Here is an 8926-nt window from a genome sequence, read left to right as displayed (position 1 = left end):
GAACCATACTCGACACAGTTGTTGGAAGTGTTACCAAAACACCACCTGCAATATTACAGCCAAATTGGATAGGAATTGCGCCCTCTAAAACCGAAGAAGACAAGACCCAAGATCGGTGCAGACCATACTTAGCAGTTTTTGGAAGTGGTACCAAAACACCACGAGCAAAAAGCCAAATCGGATAAGAATTGCGCCCTCTAGAGGCTCAAGAAGTCAAGACCCAAGATCGGTTTATATGACAGCTATGACAAAACATGGACCGATTTGGCCCATTTACAATCCCAACCGACCTACACAAATAAAAAGTTTTTGTGCAAAATTTCAAGTGCCTAGCTTTACTCCTTCGAAAGTTAGCGTGCTTTCGACAGACAGACGGACGGACGGACATGGCTGGATCGACTTAAAATGACGATCAAGAATATATATACTTTATGGGGTCATAGACGCATATTTCGAGGTGTTACAAACAGAATGATGAAATTAGTATACCCCCATCCTATGGTGGAGGATATAAAAATATTTTTAATTTTTTTTACCTCCCCACAAATTCGTTGATTGTTCCGCATGTTGTGTGCGTAATTTTAAAGAAATAAAATATTTAAGTCATTTCGCTGGTCCGAGATTCGAACTCGGGACCTTTGTATAGTAAATCTTCTTATGTACGCTCTGTGCCAAAAAAAACTACTATAATCACTCCTATGTGTTAGAATATTGCGTCACACATAAACACAAAGGCATGGCAATCTTTGATGATATAGAATTCAAGTTTGCTTTTGTGTTTTAGCTAATATTGAGTATTGTTTCAATAATAATACACTATTTTGTTTTATTCAAACAATAGTAATGGGGATAAATGCGTAGAACGTCTGCTTTGAAAACGGAATGTTCTTGGTTCAACTCTAGGCTACGACGAAGGTAAAGTTTTAATTTCATTGATAATTTGAATTATTCTATAGGTTAGGTTATGTAAGGTTGAAAAGAGGGTGCAGATATTAATCCGCCCATGATACTATGAACAAAGACCTAAGCCGGTAATCGGCTTGTTGTGCGCTCTTAAAACTATAAAGTAACCTCTTGAAAGAAAATTTAAAGTTAGGTATTCCGTGCTGCTTACAAAATCCTTAATTGTTTTCAATATCACTCCCCCAAATTGGTTCATATCTGATATTGCGTCTCCACCTAAGTATCGGTATCTGTTGGACGCGAAAGCCGGGCAATGACAAAGGAAATGCTCCAACGACTCATCATCTTCCCCCCATGCCCTGCACATGCTATCACTTGCCGCACCGCATTCCGTGATCGTTCGGATCTCTGCCTGCAGGACCGTATTATGGTCAGGCAGGCTAAAACTGATCTCAGTCCCTGGGTTTTCAATGTAAACCCCCAGACTCACTCTGTCCTCTAGATTTGATCCATCCGTGTAACAGATGGCTGCCTCACACTTAATCTGTATGTCATTGGGTCGGTCGGGGTGTGGTCCTCATCGCTCCGCCTATGCCAAGACAACATGTTCTCTGAACCTGTTGTATGGTCCTTATATTGAACTTTTTCTCCATAGCAGTCCACCAAACTACTGAGGCGTAAGTAAGTATTGGTCGACCCACCCTCCTGTAGAGCCAGTGGACTATCCTAGGATTCAGACCCCATCTCGAGCCTACGGTCCGTCTACATAGTGCCCAACATCTGTGAGCCTTCTCAGTACGCTCCTGAATGTGAAACTTCCAATTCAGTTTCTTGTCCAAGATCACACCTAAGTATTTGACCTTGTCAGATATCGTAATCGACTTATTGAGTAAACGTGGTGCGTTAAATTGGCCCAACTTCGTCTTCCTCGTGAACAGGCATATTTCAGTCTTCTCTGGGTTAACATTAAGACCTCTGGGTCTAGCTCAGTCATATGCCAAATGCAAGACCCTTTCGGCCCTTCTGCATAGCTCGTTCGGATCCTTATCCTTTAGAAGTATTATAACATCGTCTGCGTAGCAGACGGGTTAAAATCCCTCCTCAGTCTGCATCCGTAATAGGTTATTAATGGGAGTGGCGATAAAATGCCCCCATGTGGCGTCCCCTATGCCACTTTCTCCCTTATATTTATGCCATGGGACACACAATTTATCCACCTGTTCCTTAGCTTATGGTTTACCCAGTTTCTAAGGACCGGGTCCACCCGGTTCTGGTCTTAGGATTGGATCAGTGTGTCGGTCCGCACATTGTTAAAAGCCCCCTCGATGTCAATGCATGCCGCCAGTGTGTACGTTTTGGCATCGAATAATTCTTCTATTTTATGTACAACCTCGTGCAGGGCAGTCTCTACCGACCTTCCCTTGACATAGGCATGCTGTTTGTATTTTTAAGCAGTTCGCTGGATGTCATACTCTTTATCATGGTTTTCACAATACGTTCCATGGTTTTGAGTAGAAAGGACGTAAGGCTTATGGGTCTGTAGGCCTTTGGTGTTGCATAACTTGCCTTGCCGAGCTTGGGTATTAACACTACCCTTGCCTCCTGCCAGGCTTTCGGAGTATATGAAAGTCCTAGGCACGCTGTGAAAGTTTTGGCCAGACGAGCCGCCAGATAGTCTACCTCTTTCTGTAGTAACGCCGGAAATATTCCATCAGGTCCGGGTGACTTAAATGATTTGAAGCTCCTCAAGGAATCCTTCACCATAAATTCCGTTATTATAAATCTTCGACCAACGTCATTATTCCAAGATTCCGGTGTCTCCGTGAGTCCCTTCGTATCCTGTGGAAAATGGGTTTTCATCAAAAGCCTTAACATGTCCTCCGTTGTCTCTGCTCTCACTCCCATGTCGTCTACTAAAGTTTTAGTTTGGACGGGATGGGTTTTTGAGAGAAACTTTTTTATTTTGGCGCCGTCATTAACGCTATCGACCTGCTCGCAGAAAAGCTTCCAGGATGCACGTTTTGTCGCTTTGGTAATATTATTGTATTCCCAGAGCGGGAATGAAATTTGTCTTCTTCAATGTAACTGAGCATTGGTTCTAAATAGTTATTTTTTAGCAACATTCAACTAAGATAATATGTCAATATTTTTTGAGAACTTGTATGCTTAGGACTAAGTACATATTTTTTAACTATTGATCTGCTTGTGCGGAAGGACTTTCCTCATAGGACATCCTCATCGTTTCTAAAAGTAATTAGAAACGATGCTTAAAAATAATTAGTTATTAGTTTTTGAATGAGAATTTTCAAAACCTTTCTGGTTATTTGGTAATGAGAGTTTTTGCTGGGTACTGGTTATGCCAAATTAGTTTTATAAAACATCTTACAAACGGTCCTAACAACATGTTGACTTGCTATATCAAAAATATTCTTCAAGAAATGTTCTATTCTGGCTGAAATTTATGATGACACTTCCCTACCAAAACAGTTTACGACAATGCATCTAACACAATAAATCCAACTTGAGCCAGAGATAATAGTTTAGCAAGTATTCTCTCCTTCCCTTCACTCTAATCATAGATGGCAAATTGTGGTAATTGAACGACATGTGTACCGACGTCGCCCGTACTTGCACTTCAATGTAAACGTATCGGTCATTTGTCAATTTCTACATATTTGCTGTCGCCGTCAGCGACTTGTTATAAATTTTCTTCTTATCTTAATTTTATGTATCATCCAATAATTTTATTATTTTCATTATTTGCTCTTACCTTGCATGTTTTCAATTAAGCCTTTTGCTATTCTCTGAATCGAAATCGGAATGGTATCAAAATAGATTGATTAGGCCATTAACGATAATTAATGTGCATAATTTTTTACTATGACTTGGAAGCAAATCGACGTTTGCCTTCCAGTATACCAAAAGTGCATTAACCACACATTCGCCGCCACATGGTCAATAGCCAACGGATTTATTAATTGATTTAAATGCAAATTATGGCCATAAACAACTGATGGTGGCGGAGACACACATACATTAGATTCCTTTCGGGTATAGCATCACAAAATTTACTGGATGTTCTGCATGAGCCCGGTGAGTGGCTTAGTGGATTTTAATCTCCACACACATCCTACTGGCTGGATGTGGGAAGACCGACTACTAGATAAGTGTCTGAATTTATGGCGAAGTTATGATTTTTACGATCATCATCTATTATTTTTATTAAATCGCTGCATAGTTTTGGCAGCAGAGATTAAAAATAAATATTTCTATTTACTAATTATCGCTACAAGTGTGATTATATCGATTAAGAAAGATGTATAAGGAAGATAAGGAACAGTTCTAAAATCATCAACGCGATATAATATTAACGGGAAATATATTAATGCCTATGAATTTGCCAATGATTTCAACCAACACTTTTTCATTGAAATTTGAAATTAAATAAAAAACAATTAAAAGCGTGCTAATTGCGGCCGGGCCGAATCTTATATACCCTCCACCATGGATCGCATTTGTCGAGTTCCTGCCACGGTATCTCTTTTAAGGCAAGCAAAGGATAAAAGAAAAGAATTTCTATGTTATTGGAACAATATCAAGTAATGGTTCATTTCGGACCATAATTGAACTGAACATAACATGTCAGCCAAATCCAGTAAGAATTGCGCACTTTAGAGGCTGAGGAAGTAAAATAGAGAGATCGGTTTAAAGGTGAGCTGCATTAGGCTATAAACCGATTCATGCCATATTCGACACGTATGTTAAAGGTCATGAGAGAAGCCGTTGTACAAAATTTAAGCCAAATCGGGTAATACGTGCGCCCTTTAGAGCCTCAAAAAGTCAATATCCCATATTGGTGTATATGGCAGCTATATCAGGTTATGGACCGATTTGAACTATTCTTAGCACAGTAGTTGAAAGTTATAACAAAACACCTCATGCAAAATTTCAGCTAAATCGGAAAATAATTACGCCCTCTAGTGGTGTAAGAAGTCCTGGAGTCTTGACTTCTTACACCACTAGAGGGCGTAATTATTTTCCGATTTAGCTGAAATTTTGCATGAGGTGTTTTGTTATATCGGTTTTTGTGGCAGTTATATCAGGTTATGGACCGATTTGAACCATTCTTAATACAGATGTTGGAAGTCATTACAAAATACCTTATGCAAAATTTCAGCTAAATCGGATAATAATTGCGCCATCTAGTGGCTCAAGAAGTCAAGACCCCAGATGGGGTTATATGGCATCTATATCAGGTTATAGACCGATTTGAACTATTCTTAACACAGTTTTTGGAAGTCATAATGAAAGGCGTCATGCAAAATTTCAGCGAAATCGGATAATAATTGAGCCCACTAGTGGCTCAAGAAGTCAAGACCCAAGATCGGTTTATATGGCAGCTATACCAAAACATGGACCGATATAGCCCATTTACATTTGCAGCCGACATACACAAATAAGAAGTATTTGTGAAAAATTTCAAGCGGCTGGCTTGACTCCTTCGAAAGTTAGCGTGCTTTCGGCATACAAACGGACGGACATGGCTAAATCGGCTTATAATGACATGACGATCGAGAATATATATATTTTATGAAGTCTTAGTTGAATATTTAGAGGGGTTACAAACAGAATGACGAAATTAGTATACCCCCATCCTATGGTGGAAGGTATAACTAGTAAGAGCGTGCTTAGTTCGGCTGGACCGAATCTTATATACCCTCCACCATGGATCACATTTGACGAAGTCTATGCGCAGTATCTCTTTTTAGGCAAACAAAGAATAATGAATAAGAATATGCTATTGTGTAAAATTTCCGTTCATTCGTATAAGAATTGCGCCTTGTAGGTGCTCAAGAAGCAAAATCGAGAGATCGGTTTATATGGGAGCTGTATCAAGCTATTGATCGATTCAGACCATATTATACACGTATGTTGAAGCTCATGAGAGAAGACGTTGTAAAAAAATTTTCCAAATCGAATGAGAATTGCGACCTCTAGAGGCTCAAAAAGTCTAAATCCCAGATCGGTTTATATGGCAGCTATAGCAGGTTATGTACCCATTTGCGCCATACTTAGCACAATTATTGGAAGTCATAACAAAACACCTCATTCCAAATTTTAGCCAAATCGGATAAGAATTGCGCCCTCTATTGGCTCAAGAAGTCAAGATCCAAAATCGGTTTATAAGACATCTATACCAAATTATGAACCGAGTTGAATCATACTTACTACTGTTATTGGAAAATATACCAAAACACTACGTGTAAAATTTCAAATCGGAAAAAAATGTGCCCTCTAGAGGCACAAGAAGTCAAGTCCCAAGATCGGTTTATATGGCAGTTATATTAAAACATCGACTTGATTTGAATCATACTTAGCACAGTTGTTGGAAGTAATACCAAAACGCCACGTGCAAAATTTCAGTCAAATCGGACAAGAATTGCGCCCTCTATAGGCTCTAGAAATCAATACCCAGGAACGTTTTATATGACAGCTATATTAAAACATGGACCAATTTGGCCCATTTGCAATCCCAACCAACCTACATTAATAAAAAGTAGCTTAACTACTTCGAAAGTTAGCGTGCTTTCGATAGACAGACTGACGGACGGACATGGCTAGATCGACTTAAAACGACATGACGATCAAGAATATATATACTTTATGCATATTTCGAGGTGCAACAAACACAAAGACGAAATTAGTATACTCCAATCCAATGGCGGCGGGTATAAAAAAGGCTAAATCGACTCAGAAAGGCTAAATCGACTCAGAATATCATGCTGGGTCTCAGATTAATGTTTCGATGTGTTACAAAAGATTTGACGAAATTAAAGAGAGCGATAAAGGACAGAGATAGGGAGAGATCAATTTGTATTCATCGGAAGAGTACCCATCTACAGCTCGTATAGTGAAACGCTCAAGAAAGCTCGATAAAAACCTAGTGAGTTTATCACCGATGCCAATAGTGAGAAAGCTTTGATAGAAGTGCACAATACCAGACTCTATCAAATGCCTTGAATATATCTAGTGCCATGGCATTACTCTCACCAAACTGTTGGATACAGCGACCGCAACATTCAGTCAGAAATGCCATTAGGCCTCCCATGGAGTGATTTCTGCGGGAACCATACTGACGCGCAGTTTTTTATATCTGTCTAGAAATTTGTTAGGATTCGTGTGTGTCTAGTTGGATCTTTGGATTTTTCTAATCTTTCTTTTCGAATTTGAAAAACAATGAATTTAATGCATACGGCGGCTTTGGGCTACTTTCTATTCTTAAACAAGTAAAAGCGTGCTAAGTTCGGCCGGGCCGAATCTTATATACCCTCCACCATGGATCGCATTTGTCGAGTTCTTTTCCCGTCATCTCTTCTTAGGCAAAAAAGGATATAAGCAAAGAGTTGCTCTGCTATTAAAACGATATCAAGATATGGTCCGGTTCGGACCACAATTAAATTATATGTTGGAGACCTGTGTAAAATTTCAGCCAATTCGTATAAGAATTGCGCCCATTGGGGCTCACGAAGTAAAATAGAGAGAACGATTTATATGGGATCTATATCGGGCTATAGACCGATTCAGACCATAATAAACACGTTTGTTGATGGTCATGAGAGGATCCATCGCACAAAATTTCAGGCATATCGGATAATAATTGCAACCTCTAGGGGTCAAGAAGTCAAGATCCCAGATCGGTTTATATGGCAGCTATATCAGGTTATGAACCGATTTGAACCTTATTTGACACAGTTGTTGAAAGTAAAAATAAAATACGTCATGCAAAATTTCAGCCAAATCGGATAGGAATTGCGCCCTCCAGAAGCTCAAGAAATCAAATCCCCAGATCTGTTTATATGACAGCTATATCAGGTTATGAACCGATTTGAACCATACTTGGCACAGTTGTTGGATATCATAACGAAATACTTCGTGCAAAAATTCATTAAAATCGGATAAGAATTGTGCCCTCTAGAGGGTCAAGAAGTCAAGACCCAAGATCGGTTTATATGGTAGCTATATCAGGTTATAGACCAATTTGGACCATACTTGGCACAGTTGTTGGGTATCATAACAAAACACGTCGTGCGAAATTCCATTCCAATCGGATAAGAATTGCGCCCTCTAGAGGTTCAAGAAGTCAAGACCCAAGATCGGTTTATATGGTAGCTATATCAGGTTATGGACCGATTTGAACCATAATTGGCACTGTTGTTGGATATAATAACAAAACACGTCGTGCAAAATTTCATTCCAATCGGATCAGAATTGCGCACTCTAGAGGCTCAAGAAGTCAAGACCCAAGATCGGTTTATATGGTAGCTATATCAGGTTATGGACCGATTTGGACCATACTTGGCACAGTTGTTGGGTATCATAACAAAACACGTCGTGCGAAATTCCATTCCAATCGGATAAGAATTGCGCCCTCTAGAGGCTCAAGAAGTCAAGACCCAAGATCGGTTTATATGGTAGCTATATCAGGTTATGGACCGATTTGAACCATACTTGGCACTGTTGTTGGATATAATAACAAAACACGTCGTGCAAAATTTCATTTCAATCGGATAAGAATTGCGCACTCTAGAGGCTCAAGAAGTCAAGACCCAAGATCGGTTTATATGGCAGCTATATCAAAACATGGACCGATATGGCCCATTTACAATACCAACCGACCTACACTAATAAGAAGTATTTGTGCAAAATTTCAAGCGGCTAGCTTTACTCCTTCGAAAGTTAGCGTGCTTTCGACAGACAGACGGACGGACGGACGGACGGACGGACGGACGGACGGACGGACGGACGGACAGACGGACGGACATGGCTAGATCGACATAAAATGTCACGACGATCAAGAAAATATATACTTTATGGGGTCTCAGACGAATATTTCGAGTAGTTACAAACAGAATGACGAAATTAGTATACCCCCCATCTTATGGTGGAGGGTATAAAAAAAGCTCTACTTATATGTATAAAGATAAAAAAAACGTTTTATTATTCAAGCACCTTAGCATAATTT

This window comes from Stomoxys calcitrans, chromosome 2 (assembly GCF_963082655.1).
Source record: "Stomoxys calcitrans chromosome 2, idStoCalc2.1, whole genome shotgun sequence".
Taxonomy (NCBI): Eukaryota; Metazoa; Arthropoda; class Insecta; order Diptera; family Muscidae; genus Stomoxys; species Stomoxys calcitrans.
Note: the sequence above shows the minus strand (reverse complement) of the source record.